Genomic DNA, 15329 nt, shown 5'->3' with positions numbered 1-15329 from the left:
CTCTTGATTAAGTTACACTGTATTTGAACTGCATCTTATTTTCAGTGGTGCTGCAAGGTATTAGGTTATTGGATTATTCCATTTACATTTAAGATCAGTATATATCCCATCACTGCCAATATACATTGATATCTATTAAAAGTATAACACTGATGTGTTTTTAACTTCGCTGCCCTCACACTCATCTGGAGTTCTAACAGTCGATACTGATCTACAAAGGTTACATAACTGCAAAATATCCTTTCTTTTATTTATTTTGCTAAGAACTGCATTCTGTATGTTAACTTTTAGCTTCTTAAAGATATGAAACGTAGCAGAACTTAGATTAGGACAATTGTGGAAAGAGGACAAATAGAAAAAGTCTTCTGGATCAAACTGCTAAAGTGGCAAATCAAAAGAGGCCTCCTATTTTGCTCTTAAAATAGGCATGTCTGGAGTATTTGAAAATATAGCAGACATTTTTACTGTTCTTATACCCCACTGTAGTCCATAAATTATCAGATAAGCAGGGCAAGACCAGCATGCCTCTTAGAAAGTTTGATTATAATACTGTTATATTATATTCCATATATCCCGTTGTGTTGAACTGGTAAAGCACGCAGTGGAAATTACTTCCCCCATTTTAATGCACCTCTACTGGTTTCAAAGAGATGCAGAAGCTGGTCATGAAAGAAAGTTTCCATTATTGCACTTATATCTTGAACTCTGACATAAGAAATCTGGAGATCCTTTTATGATGAAGCTCAGGTGTTTTCTCTCCTCTTTAATACTCATTGATATACCACTTATTTCTGCACAGTAGAGCACAGCTTTAGGGCACAGATTCGCCATCTCTGCTCTACTGTCACCAACAGCAACAAGAACGTTGATTTTTTACCCCTTCATCCAGCTGCCATCTGCTCTCTACCTGTTTGTATCAGGGGAGCAGAGGGAAACTTCTATTAGTAGGCAAGAGTGGACCAGAGTCTTGCAGGGTCAAGTTTCCTTACATTGAGCCAAGCATGGTCACAGTTCAGCCAGACACTACTTCAGAGATTAAATTAATCTGAGGCAAATCCTGATAGAACTATATATTTCTTATCTCTGTGAGCTGCAACATTTCAGGCAGAAAGGCTTTTTGAAAGGTAATAATAGTGCTTCCATTTTCACGTGCTCTTTAGAAGCCACTAAAGATGAAGATACAAATTCACATCAGTCAGCATTTATGCTCTCTATTTCTTCAAAAATTACAGTCCAGTCTATGTCATGTTAACAGAGATGAGGCTTTCCCTTACATAAAAGAAAATCTTACCCAACCAATTCTTTCTATATCTATAACATCACTGCATTTTTACTGCTAAATATTTAACAAAAATGACTTTCCAATTAAAAAGGGGGGCAGGGGAGAAGGAAGATAAGGAGGATGAAACTGGTAGTCTACATAGTGCTATTCTAGCAATTTTTGAAGAACTCCATCAGATATAGAGCACAGTCAATTTCTCCAAGTGGAAAAGCCATTCTTTAAATAAAATAAATAAATAAATAAATAAATAAGTATATCACTAAATTCATTAAGAGAAAGACAATGAGGAAGTAAGACAAAAAACTTTTTAAAACAATATACTTTTAAAGCAAGTGAAAAGCTGAAGGACTACATAAGTTGCATTTCCCCTAAACTACAGTGTGAGTCAGGAAAAGATGCTCACTTTCTGTGGGCAATGTCTGATTACCAAAGACAGAAATCCCCTCGGTCCCAGGGCAGAAGTGAAACGTGTCCAGCTCTCAATGGCAAAATGTATATACAACAAAAATGAAACAAACAGGCTGAGACTCATTGTAACAGATAATGACAACATACTGTGTCCAGTTCTGGGCTCCCCAGTTCATAAAAGATGGGAATCTCCTAGAAGTCCAGTGAAAGGACTCAAAGATGATAAAGGGCCTGGAACACCTCCCTTACTGGAAAGAGTGAGTTACATAAGTCCATTCAGCCTGGGGAAAAGAAGACTGGGGGGAATCTGATTAATGTTTATAAATAACTAAAGGGAGGTGGGAGGCAAATGAATGAGGCCAGGCTCTTCACAGTGATGTGTAGTGATGGGCTGCTGCTCCTTGTCCTAAAAACTTGAACATCAGATGTTCCATAAAACCAAGCAGAAAGTTATGCAAAATTATTCAGCATAAATGCAAAATAGAAAAAAAAAACACAAAAAACCTCTTATTATTTCTCTAGGACTACACCCTTACCATATACTTCCAGCAGTCCTGGAGGGACAAAAAGCTCTCTTATTCTGGAATACCTCTGAACCCAACACTGGACAACAAAGTAGCTGACCAGCTCTGAGCGCCTGACATATTTCCAAAGTGACAAGAAGTCCTTCATCCACAGGCTGACAGTGAAAAAGCGAATAATGCACTCCATCCAGGTGAAACAGTCCTTTATGGCCTATGGTATGTTTTGAGTGTCTCCTGTTTGATTTAAATCAGATGTATGGATAGCGATTTTAGGTGTAGGTGTTACCAATGCACTCCTTTTTCTTGGTTTCTCACTGCAGCTTTTAAAGTCAACAAAAGTTCCACATACTGCACAATAATATATTCAACAGTCCTACAAAAGGCATGAAACTTACTTTTTTTAGCCATAGCTAATACAAACATCTCTTTCAGCTCTTCTGAGCAGGTTAGTGCTACTATCGAGATCTTTTCTACAGAACTTGCCTAGTAGCCTACCAAGATTTCTCACATAGTTCTTTAGAATGATAATAAATACAAAATTTGGGAGTCACCTGAAGAAATACAACCAACATTTAGTAGAGAATAAAAAGACATTTGTAAATTTAAATGAATTATTTAAGGCTTATCAGCACATCTGAATATAGGTTTTATTTAATCGGCCTTGATCTAACATCACAACTGCTACTCTACACAATACAACCTATGTTCACACCTGTAGGTAAAGTATATTCTAGAAAAGAATGGATATATCTCAACAATAGTGTTCAAAATATGTCATTAAAATTAAACTAAATTATGTATTATGCTGATATTGCTGCTTTGGATATGAGCTATAAGCTTTGGATTATTTTTAAAATTAAAAATAGTTTTGCTGCAGGGCTGAGTAAAACACACTACTTGCTTGAAACAACTTCGACTCCTGTTATCATTCAACAGCGAAAATCCCTGGAGAGCATAAAACCGATAACACACTTCAGTAAATCTGGAGAAAAAGAAGCATTAAATCTAGATTAAATGCCTTAAAATTGTCCTAAGAGAGGAAAAAAAGATAAAATAAACTGCTGCAGCAATTCAAAATGAAAGTAATATTTGATGAAATACAACTTACATCTTACCAACAATCAAAGTCTGATGTGACCTGTTAGCCTATAAAATCATAACCATTTAAAATATATCACTACTCATGCTCTTAGAGAGAACCTTCCAACCCATCAACTCAAGCTTCACAAGAAACAAAAAAAATAAAATAATTAACAACTATTATTTGGGCTCATCATAATTTTTCTTCTGAACTCATTAGATTAACAGGCCGCACACTTTCTACCAAGGCATGCAAGGTATTTTGGTACAGCCAGATCTGTTCTGCTGCTTCAGCTATAAAAAAAAATGTAAACCAGGAACTCATGAGGAAACAGCTGATAGACTACAGACTGTCATTACTATCTGCTAAACAGAGCATGGGAAAAACTCCTCTTTCCCATTGTCTTCAGACCTCCTATTGTTCCCATCAATCAAACTGAAAACCAGTTCAGCAGAGCAACTATGATGAGAGGACTTTTTGGCTTGAAGACCTCACAACCCCCACTGATGCAAAGGACAACCAATATTCCATGCATTCCTCATTCACGCAGCTTCATCATCACCAGCCAGGTGTAGAAAGAGGTGGTCCGCTGTTGCACTGTAGACCATGTTCACAGCTCTAGCTGCTGAGCTATGATTTCCACAAGACAAGGTTGGTGTCCTCAAGACAAGGTTGATGTTTAGGTGTATCTGGTGAGCAATGTTTGCTCTGACAGCAAGAATACATGTAACATTTCAGTCCTACAGGAAATACCTGACTGAAGACGGAGTTAACAATGAGTAGAAGGAAGAATGAAGAGACATTAAAATAAGTTTTGTACCACAGAAGGCAATTAGCACACTGAACAGTTTGCATCTATTAGCAGCCAGTGTCCTCACACTAATAAGCATGCCACTGCCAGCCTGCAGATCAAGTTAAGATCATGCCAACAAGAATTTATTCTGTATCAAATGACATATGCCTCATAAGAGAGATGCTGCAGAAAGTATTCTGAGGTAAAGTTAAATGTTGCCTGTTAGAAAATTCAGCACAGCTCCAATCTTCACCTGTTGTGAAGAGAACAAACTTTGCAGTGTATTACCTTGCATCCAGCTTCTACACAATCAATGGGCAGAGAGTATCACCAAAACTCACAGTCTTTGAGCTTAACTTTCATTACTGAAGGTGGAACACTGGACTGGTACAACTCAAACATGAAAGACACCCCCAATTACACTGCAGGCTGAAATCAGCTCCCAGCAAATTCCCAGTCTGTTCAGACATGGCCTTCAGTCACCCTCTAGGATGTGTTAAATTTGCATCTCTCCATGCCTCCCAATCCCCATGAATATTCTCTATTTTCACTCCAGAGTTAATTGTGTCTTTTCAGGTTCAGATATGACATTTTATTGCTTTCTTTAAACAGGAACTGGAACAATCACATCTATGACAAATAACCCACACTGCCTGTATCCATGTGCCCAGCAGTTTGGCACTGATGTTCATCCCCAACACAGCTGAATTAAAATAAAGCAAGGTTAATTGTCTGACTTCACAGATGAATAAACAAGGGAAACATACACTAAATACTTCAGTGGTTTCAGATCATACAGAAAATAGTACTAGTTCCCTGTGTCTCCATTCCAGTACTGTTTCTGTTATGACACAGTTCCTTTATCCACTTTTTCTTTCAGCTACTGGATCACAACAGATTGAGGAATGATGAGCACATATCTACTTGTACAGACACAGCATGCTCTTAAGTCTTCTGCCCTCTAAACATGTGAATTACTGTTATGTTTCTTATTCCAGATACTACTTCTGTTTATTATTCACGGTAGTAAATAATGTGTAACATTACTAACCAACTAACTCATATTCTATTGTCCAAACAAGCAAATGCACATTAACATATATAACTCTGTAACCATATGTCCATAGAATTTATTTTCAAACATGCCAGGGAAGCTGAGTGCAGCTGTTAAGTATTATATACATAACTCATATTACTTCAGTGCCTATCAAATACTACAGTATACTGATGTATATGAGGTATATACATTTTCCCAGTTCATTAGAAAGCTATTTACTATCATTTCTCTCTAACAATATTAATAATTTTAAAAAAGAATTAAGATCATATCTTGCACACTATTCATTTTTAGCCTGGTGAGGACAATTACTATTGAGTGAGAAAATAAGTTAAATACTCAAAACTCAACTTCATTCCCATTTATACTGACAGCAGTCAGTAACAACAATCAAAATCAAACCAAGATTTTCACTTCCTGCAACCAGAATCAAGGAGGACGGAAGATGGGGGGAAATCTCTAGCTTTTCTACGGTTATAGAAGCATTATATAGGTAAATAAATAGTCACATGGGAGGCAGTTGCTGTTTTCCCAGGTACAGAGACATGTATTAGACTGATGAATACACCCAGACCTCTTAACAAGTTCCTTCTTATATACTGTTGGCCTAATTTAGAAGGAGCTGCAAAAACAGTTTACAGTCTAGAAAACAGCCAAGTCCCCAAGTAAAATAAAACAAAGTGACAGATGAATTACTCCAAAATACAAGAAAATATTCCCTATTCAGGATCTTTGTATTTAATATCAACATACATGCTCTAATAACCGTCAGGCCAAAACATCTTCATGTAATTCGCTGATAAAGATACAAAACCTGAAACAACTAAAAATTTTACTTCACAAAGCCATTAATAAGCTGATATAATTAAGTAATGCAATAATGTAATCTTACCTTAAACTACAGGCCTTATCACATTTCCTTTGATTCAGAAACCAGCCCTCACAGACACAAGGATAATAGATACTTCACATGCAATTTACGCATACATTTTGGGTTACATTTGATTGAATTACAAATACAACCACAAATCATCTTTTGGAGAAGAATCTAGAAGCATCAGAATTATCGGAGCTATCAAAAGCCCAAGAGCATAAGCAGATACAAAGCAACTTAAAACTCACTCAAACCTATGGCAGGAACGTCTACTTAGGAGTAACCTACCCAAGAGTAGGTGCTCCAAGCCAGCTGCAAGCTATTTCTTCACATATGGGTAAATTATGAGGAAAAAGCATCCACCTGAGCTCTGGAAGACCACTGCCTACCTCTCAGCATGCCTGGTTTCACACTGCTTGTCTAATCACAGGTCAGAGCAACTCACAGCCACTGATGCAACTACCAACAGCATTTTCCATGTGAAAATGCCTAAGAGCAATTTTTTGAAAACAGGGAAGTAAAAATAGGCTTGGTCCAAAAAGGCAGTGATCATTTTCCAAGAAGATAGATATACTTTCCTGTATCATCATCATTTCTATAGATCACACTGCAAAGTTTATCATCTAGAAGATAAGTTATCCACTGAGGGTATGCTGACATCTCCTATGCATCATAGAACAGACAGAAGAAACATGGTAAAGTTCAGAGTCCTTAGTGCTTTTTAGGTCTTCCAATTTAACTATGTGACGATGTGTGTCACTGATGGCTCTTTTAGTATAGCCTCTGCAAGCTACTTCTGAGGGTACAGTCAAAAGAGATTACAGATACATTATTTTTCATAACCTTTCAGTGAATGGATCTGTAAACTACGCACGACAGCGCAATCAAGTGGTTTTATTGGAAGAATAAATCATGAGATCTATGTCCTGCTTCCAGTTCTGTTTACTAATATATTTCTGTAAATGAAGAATCTGCAGATCAAGAATTCTGTGGAAATCTTAGCTTTTTTTCATTCTGTTAGGTGATGTAGGGTATTTTATATTTGTCCTCAGGTCTGACGAAAAATCTTTTCAAGAAGGAAAGCCCATCACTCATTGATTTTTCTGTAAACTTGGAGCAAATACACAAGCATTTCTAAAGGCTTAACAGCTCTCCAAGTAGAAATATCTATACTTCCCTCATGCTGTATTTATTGGCTTTAGTGTATTCTCAGTGGTAAGCAAGAAACAAAAAGACTTCACACACTTATTCAAAATAATTCAAATAATATTTCACCATTTTTTCATAATTTTCCTTGATCAAAAAGTATCTTTGGAACACACCTTTGCAGTCCTGTGAAAATAAAACACTTCACTTTTGACTTTGCAGCTAATAAACTACTCTACAAGAGTACTGCCTTCAGAAATCTTCCTAAATAAATACTTCTGACAATCACCTCGTCAGATATTTTCTCAAGTAGGAAGAAAAAGAAAGTCATGGATTGTATCCTAAGATACCCCAGTTAGTATCACTTGAAATAAAGGTGATCACTGGCCTGTCTTATTACATGCTCTCCAAAAAAAATAAACAGCTCTAAAATTAGCTGATTTTTATTTATTTACTGGGGGGATAACACACTGCATAATTGTGGATCAATCTTTCTTCACTTGTGACTACTAATTCTGTTCTTAATACAATAATTGCTGCTGCTTCTTGATATGGAGTGCACATTTAACCAGCTTGCAGAAAATTAATAAAATGAATAAAAAAAATCTTAGATGGTTAAATCTAAATTGGCACAAGACCTCACTCACATTGATTTTCAAAAGGTCTGAACCAGACAGCATCGCCTTCCCTGTCTCCCTTTGAATCCAAGGGGTAGCAATTTCCTCTAAAACACTGGGATAAGCCAAAAGAGTACAGCAACTGCCTTAACTAAATTGCTTCTAAACAATACAAAGATGCTAAATGATATTTATTTATTTATTTAAAGTTTTAAAATACACAGCTCTCATACAAGCGTGAGCAACCAGCATGCAGCACCTCCCACAGATTTCTCAGTGTTACCCGGGAGCCCCCTGCTGGGACTCTGCCTCTAGTAACTGAGCAGAGAGAAGAGTTTCATTTTGAAGGTGTGACACAGATGTTTCAGTAATATTTCCTTGCTCTACTTATGGTACACTATCATCCTTGGAGTCAGTGAATTCTTAGCTGCTCACAAGCAAATCACTAAAGATGAAAAAAATAAATAATTTTCCTCTGCACAACAAATTCATTTGCTTGGCATTAGTGGAATAATTTAAATGTTTAAAACTAGTCCTACTTCTGGGAAGTGCAAGCAGATTGACTTGGACAGCCTATGTGCTGGATAGAAAAGATCCAAACCTGCAGATGGTCTGTGTGGCTGTCACTGCAGATGCCATGAACAGAACTGGATTTGTTCAATTTGATTAACAAAAAATGAAAACAACAATAACAAAACACTGGATGAACATTTTAAGGACTGCGTAAAAAAGCACAATGACATTAGGAAACTTCATCTTTTAAGGAAAAGTAGTCTTTTTATTATGCCACCTGATTTAACTGCAACAAACAGACAAGCTTTCAGGAAAGTTATCAGGCACACAGGCTTCTCTTCAGGACAAATAGAAGCAACAGCTTTCAAGTTAATTACAGGACAATTGTTCTGAACTCACAGATCCACTGGTATTTTTCTTCCAAGCAAAACTCACATAAAAGATCCAACCCATACTGCAGCCACTAACTCCTGGGTGTCAACAAGTACTGCAGTGCTATGCACTGCACACTTAGACTATTTGGGACAGCACACACCAACTTTCCCAGTAATATTGTATATCTATATCTTCTCACTATTCTGGTTATGAGCAGGGCAGTCACAAAAAGCTGAACTTCCATATTCCTCTTTGAAGGTGTTTTGCAGGTTGCCCTGTAAGCTAGAGATTGAGATCTCAGTGGTGGAATGGCTGTTTCATTCAAAGTGTTTTCTCAATGGCAATAAGATTTTCTATATTTTATAAGCAATGAGCTGCTGGCTGTTTGATATGTATATAAGCCTTCATTCACTGGCAATCTTTTATTCAATTTCTAATTCCTTCCTCTGTTACTTTTTGATGGCAAAATGTCAGGCTTATTTTTAAGATGTCAGTGAAAATATCAAAGTACTGTCTTGAAAAAATGCAAAAGCCTGCATACATACAAGATTATAAGTAAAGCTGCCTGGACACAGCACAGCACTGTCCATGAATTTTCACTGACGTGGGGAATAAATCAATCTTCCACTATGCCCAGTCACCTGCAGAATTTTTTTTTTTATCAGCTTAAGTATTATTTGCAAAATCAAATTGCTTGCTGTCAGTAAGCTTAAAGAAAGTGTTCTGGCTGTGGCAAAAGGAGTTAAATGACTGAAAGGAAAACCTTATCATAATTCATCCTACTACTTTCAAAGACAAACTTATTTTGTGAAAATGCAATCAGATGTAAGATTTAGCTGTAAATATACCACTTTCCCATGCAGTCCTAAGTTATACCCAGTCAGAACATCTTGAACTAGTAGAAGCTCCAACATACAAGGTATCAAATTTCTAAACCAGTTTTCAGATCTCTTTCCTGGAAAGGTTCCCAGTTCTCTCCTTCAACCATTCTGTAAAACCTCAGGGTAATGGGTTTAGAATTTGAGTACACCATAATAGCCCCTTCTAATGAAGAGTTTGCAGCCCACAAGAAAAGGCAAGAAGCTGCAAGAAAAAGGTGATTCTGGGAGAAAGAAAAAAAAAATCCAGCAACAACAAACTTAGGCTGGAGGGAAAAGAAATTGTTATCTCTAAATTATGTATCCATTTACATCTTAACCTGCTGGGGGGGTAGGTAGGGAAGGAATTTGTTTGCTTACATCTGAGTTAAACCATCCTGTTCTTCAGAACAGCAAAGTTTGTGATGCCACAGAGCAGCCATCAAGGCTGTAGGTTATTAGAGAGCCTTTTCTTTAAGCTTAACTGAACACTGAGTCTTAGCAATAACCCATGATTCAGCTACTAAACATGAGAAAAATAGCCAAAACATGTACAGGATGGAAAGCGGAAGGATCAGAATTTCAAAGAAATACAGCTTGGCATCATGTCTTTGATATTTTCCTGCATTTTCATTAGCCGTCTGCATTAAAGAAGGCCCATGTGACTTATTATGTCTTCCCTCATTAGAATATTCCAGAGAAGAACTACTGAACCATGAAATCCAAAAGAAAATACAGTACGGTCAGTGGGCAGAATATCTCACTTTGTATTTCTCTTTCGTCCCAGAAGAACAAGTAAAACCATCCAGCCACCTCCCAGGGCTTCAAGCAGCCTTGCAGCACAGCCAGGTTGTGAAAAAACACAGAATAAGAGTTAAGCATCACAACCCACCTGCTCTTAGTTGAAAAGTTCTCCTTCATGAGTCAGACAAATGAAACAGAAAACAATAACATATGTAGTAAGCTCTATATTAATTTCATATCTTTACATAATGATAAAGTACACTGAAAAAATAATTATGAAACCTTGTCCTATCTCACGTATTTGGGTATTTTCGAGAAAGAGGTTTTATGATGTTGTGTTTATTATATAATAATTTTTATTCTTGGAATAACAATCCTAATTTTAAAAAAAAATGGAATTAAAAAAAAAAAATGAGGTCAACTTGGGCAGAAAAAAGGAATGTAAAGGCCACAGCTGAATTATTGAAAAGCATTGAGATGGTTGCTTACTCCATCTTCATGAACACTATGTAAGTAAAGGCAGAACAGAGTGCATTTTATAAAGTCTACCATAGCATGTTTTAAAGCTAAATAAAAAATGGGAACAACAAAAGATTCTGACTGTGAGGAATTATATGTCAACTATTTTTTGCATCAAGCACAGACGTGGTGCAAGGAAAAAACTAAAATCTGAAGAGTCCATGTCTGCAGAATATTAGATTTTACTTGAGGCAGGAGTAAAGGAGGTTACAAGAAGACCCGATACAGGTCAACAACTGAGCCTGAACTAGGAAATTCTCTGAGGTACATGAATAGAGTCTGTTGTGTTGAAAAAGAGCTGAGGATTTCAGTCCTCAGTACACAGGGGCATCTTTTACTCTCCTACTTGAACGCAACCATATGCCCATCTCTTTTTAAACAGCAGACAACCAGTCAGTCCCTTTCTGTAACTACTAAAAACATTAGTTTTAAAAGAGGTAGAAATGAAAGCAGATAAAATAAGATCTATAGAGATACCATGGGGAAAACTTTTATGCGAGTATGTAATCTACAGGACATAAAACACTTCTTTATTTTATGAATCATGTAGTTAGCTTCTGAAACAAAAGAGTTTATTACACTTATCCTGTGTTCTTTCTTTATGAGGGATGTTCAGTTTCCAGAGCAGCAGTGACAGATTTTGTGCATTCAAGATGCTGCATAACTACATTATGGTCTTCTGGATCACTGATGCATGCAGCAAGTAAAAGAGGTTAAGAGTAAAAGATACTAAATTTTTATTATAACTGAAGTCTAAAATCAAATAAAATGGGACAAAGCTTCAATATTTAAGTTGTTGTTCTTCTTACAGTCCTGAATTAAAATTTGAATTTAAATGTGCCTATCTTTTCATCAAACTCTGTATAACAGCTAGCATTACTGAAAGACTGAAAGAGTAAACCCTTCTCCCCATACACACAACAAATCCAAATATGCAATATTGATACCCTATCTATTTAAAGTTATCAGTCTCTCTACCCTGAAAGATCTCCTCACTGAAAAACAATATCTCACTGGCATAAAGCTGAGATTCTTTTCAACATGACCCGTTCAGGAGAAATCTGCATATGACTCATCAGTGCTGGCAGTCAGAAGAAGTTAATTCCTTAAGTACAGCAAAGCTACTCACTGGGGCTTATTAACTTGCTCCATCTTATGCAAGTCTAGCCAAAGACCTGGGTGAAAAGGACAAGTTCAAATAAATTATTCACACAGATGAGTTCATAGAAGTACAAATATATTCTTTTCCTAACCAATGCTGTGCTGGTTTAAAATGCTCACTCCTAGTTCATTCCAAGTACACGTAACATCCCCTCTGCTTGGGACTACAGATCTCATACAGATGCTAAGTGAGGTTGCTTTGGTGAACTCGTCATCACCTACTGCAGTCACTACAAGCCAGTTATCATCTCACTACTAATTATTATTATACTTACTATTAACTACTAATTAACAAAAAGAAACTCACAAAGGCCATTCATGGTGCTCCCACGGTTGCCTTACACTGATTCAAAATTACAGAATAAATCTTGGGCCAAGTGCAATGAAAACATTCATTTCTTCTCAAATTTATCTCCTCTTCCTATTAAGATCCATTGACAGGGCTTGATTATCAATCAGCTTTCCTGTAAATAAGGGTTCTGAAAGAAAGCAACCTAATTTCTTCATTCATGCTCTACGCTGCCACTGATGTCAATATTTTGGCAAAAGCAAAGATCCTCTCATTAAGTTCCTAGTGCAAGCGTTTTCTTTTACTTTTATTTCTACAAGGAAATTAGTCACCACGCATGGTAGATTAACTGCTGAAGCTCAGCTTCTCCAGGTGCACTTGAGTTTCTTCAGAACATAAGAATCAAGACATAATTACTCCGCCAGCATCACTGACTGGAGTTATTAGTTTTCACATTCTGCTACTCATCTGGGACAAATGGGGTGTGTTTACTGTCTATCAAAGACAGTGGAGGTAAAGGAGGGGGAGAACTAGGGAAATAAGTAATGGAGACTGAGAAGAACTTCAGAAATTGGTCACAGTGTTAAGAATCACTTCAGTGATCTGGAAACGCTTAACAGTTTAAGCTCTGCTCTTTGAGTGGTAAGAGCATATTTCAACTAGGTTTTGCAGTCATTTACATGCATGAATCAGCACGCTGTCATATTTAAGGAGCCATTTACTGTTGCCACTGCAATTTCTCCTAGTTGATACATGTTGATAACAGATTTTATAGGTAAGCCTTTTACAAAGTGTGGTTATAAATCTTAACCACAAATTCTAGTAGAAAACTCTATGCAGAGTTCCTCCCATCCCTCATATTTCATCCTTTTTCTCTACTGAACCTAACAGAAAATGCTGCCTCCTGTTTCTGTTGCATTCTCCTGGGAGAAGGGACTAGATTCCTACCATGTTGGACAAAGATAAAACCCTCACATCAGATTCCTTTATACTTGAGTAATTACTGGATTCTACTTCCTTCTAGCTTAAAAAGCAGCAAGGCTCATTAGTGTCAGGACAACCCATATGCAATTTGCTACTCACACTAGCTGCTTAATAGTCAGAGGACACTACATTCAAAATTATTCTGCAGAGGTTTAGAACCACTCATTTTATTAAAACTATATTGAAAACTAGTTATCTAACTCTGCTTTCCTCTTGGACTTTCTCTAATGCTAAGCACTTCTCATCCATCACTCTTTTTGTCCTGCAATGTACTTGCTCTGTCAAACTGACCTACTTCTTGCAGTAAATTTCAGCTCCAACTCTCAGGCAATTTTTATTGAAGTATCTTGTTTGCCCTGGTATGGCTATAGTTCTCTTAGGATTTATATTATGAAATTTATTTTCTTAAGTTTGTGGCTGGGCTGTAAAATTTCTCTCTGCGCTGAAATGTGGATTGAAGCATCAAAGTGGTCTATTTGCTAATATTTGAAAAGATATATTATAGCATTTTAATGATTTTTTATATTTCTAGGTCTTTACAAGCATGTCATTCACCTTCACTGTAAGCAGAGTTATTTCTGATATACTCTGCTGAAGAGAAAAAGATCTTACATTACCTATTCATAGTGTGTATTTGGTTTAAGGTTTGGGGTTTTTTTGTTGGTTTTTTGTTTTTGTTTTTTTTTTTTTTATGATTTTAGAAGCTTCTAAATCCAGTCAAAGCAAAATTCTTTCTTTCAGATTATTTCTCTTCCCCTATTTCTCCACGGTAGAGATCTCCCTCACTGCCTCTTACCTAGCCTCTACCCTGGGGCTTCAGACTCTTTTCAGCAAAGGGTCAGCAAGCCTATTTGGCCTCATTCTGGGTAATCACCTCACCTTATCCTTGCTTTGTGATAGCACTACGCAGCTGTTCTTTGGAGCCGTGTTCTAGCAGTCTCTAACAGACTATTCAGCAAAGATTTGTTTCTTGAAATGGCATAGCCATAATGAATTTTCTGACTGAAAAGAAGGGAAAAGCAGCAAGATAAGCAATGGGCACTATAGCAGCCTAAGCAGGCAGCTGGATAGATTCTGTGGAATCAAGCATACATGAAAAGAATCATAGGGACTTCAATGTTTTATTATTCGGTTTTTAGCATTTACAGTTCAAGCCAATTTGTTGATTGATTTGGCACGTTGTAGATTAATTTTTCATGCCTAACTTTTGCCTGGAAACAGACACTTATTTATGCCTCAGAGATAACCAAACATTCCTCCTCTGCATTTGCCAGGTGTATTCACTCTTAGGAATGCTACTAGGTACACAGGGATGGGCAACATGCTCAGAATGAGTCTTTCAGGACCATTACTGCATTGCAATAGTTAATTCTTTGGATTCTTTTCAGTAGTATTTTGTTTTACCAATTCAGTTATTTACTTCTTAAAAACCGATATTTCAGCCCTTGAAAGATATTCCAGAATTTGATCATTTAGCCTTTTCTGATTGCAGCTATACTAGCTCAAGGTATTGACCTCCCCAGTTGCTTCTTACACTGATACTTGAGGTTACCTTACTGCTGATTCCCTTGCATTTTGAAGCTAAATGTGGGCAGACTGGAAGGAAAGAAATGTGTTCACAGAAAAGGAGTAGGCAACAGCATCACAAGGCAGTGGGAGCCTTGTCCAGAGCATACAGTCTGTCCCTGCCACCAGTCATTCCATGTCACCACTATCCACAAGCAGTGAAGAGATGACTCCTAGAGACAAATGTGGTTACTGCACTGAAAACAAATCATTTCAGTAAAGGACGGAAGCTGAGTGCACTGTGGGTTAACTGATCACTGTAGTATCAATGGTTGGCTGGACAGCTCTGCCTAAAGCAAATACAGCAAAATTCTAATGAATTCTTGGGAGAAAGCTTTGATCTAATTTCTATTTACCTGCAGTAAATATCCTCCTGCTTAAAACAAAAAAAACAGCATGTTTATTTACCCACACATACACATACGTACGCATGCAGATATACAATATTACACCTTCTCTGGAAAGGCACACCATAGCATTTCTAAGAGAGATTTAAACTATTTTGAAAGTTTAATTTTTTCAATTAAATTTAAAAAAGA

General features: G+C 36.9%; 2 protein-coding genes across 14 annotated transcripts in view; one reads left to right on the top strand and one right to left on the bottom strand.

The window, feature by feature from the left end:
• GABRA4 (gamma-aminobutyric acid type A receptor subunit alpha4) overlaps positions 1-15329 on the bottom strand; it is a 134621-nt gene that overhangs the window by 94681 nt on the left and 24611 nt on the right. The gene's annotated exons all lie outside the window — the stretch shown is intronic.
• The window catches only part of GABRB1 (gamma-aminobutyric acid type A receptor subunit beta1), a 76166-nt gene that overhangs the window by 37677 nt on the left and 23160 nt on the right, over positions 1-15329 (top strand). For 2 of the 12 annotated variants that reach the window (XR_001555171.2, XR_001555166.2), the window contains exon 3: positions 2213-2430. The exons of 9 other annotated variants lie outside the window; for them this stretch is intronic. The gene's annotated coding sequence lies outside the window, so the exon portion shown is untranslated. The remainder of the gene's footprint in view (positions 1-2212; positions 2431-15329) is intronic. One more of the 12 variants, XR_004306893.1, reaches the window with a different exon arrangement.

This window comes from Coturnix japonica, chromosome 4, assembly GCF_001577835.2.
Source record: "Coturnix japonica isolate 7356 chromosome 4, Coturnix japonica 2.1, whole genome shotgun sequence".
Lineage (NCBI taxonomy): Eukaryota > Metazoa > Chordata > Aves > Galliformes > Phasianidae > Coturnix > Coturnix japonica.
The sequence above is the reverse complement of the archived record's forward strand: the minus strand, read 5'-3'. Positions and strand labels throughout refer to the sequence as shown.